We start from the raw sequence: 442 nt of genomic DNA on the forward strand, positions 1-442 counted from the left end.
ATCGGATTGATTTCCCTATTTCTAGGCTTTCTTTCCAGACCTTCCTCTTCAGAGCCCCCAAATTAATATTCTGGAAGCATAGGTCTGACCGCGTCACTCCATGACTCAAGAATCTTGGTAGCTTCCGCCATTGTCTCTAGAATGGAAAACAACCCCCTCCTCCTGCCAGCCTCTTGGAAAATGCCCTATCTGGGATGAAAGACTTTGGGGGGTGCCCACTGTATGTACTGTTTTAAGAAAGATGAGTCCCCTCTGGGGGTGGGGCTCACTTTCCCAATTTTTTCATTAATCCCTGCTCCCCTAAGTCTTGTCCTTCTTGCCTGTCTCTGCCCTTGCACACAGCCGGGTGATGCCACAACTCTGCCTTGCTGCAATTCAGGAGCTGAGTCCCTTTTGGCTGCAGTCTTCCTCCTCCTCCTCCTCCTCCTCCTCCTCCTCCTCC

Source organism: Dromiciops gliroides, chromosome 2 (assembly GCF_019393635.1).
Source record: "Dromiciops gliroides isolate mDroGli1 chromosome 2, mDroGli1.pri, whole genome shotgun sequence".
Classification (NCBI taxonomy): domain Eukaryota; kingdom Metazoa; phylum Chordata; class Mammalia; order Microbiotheria; family Microbiotheriidae; genus Dromiciops; species Dromiciops gliroides.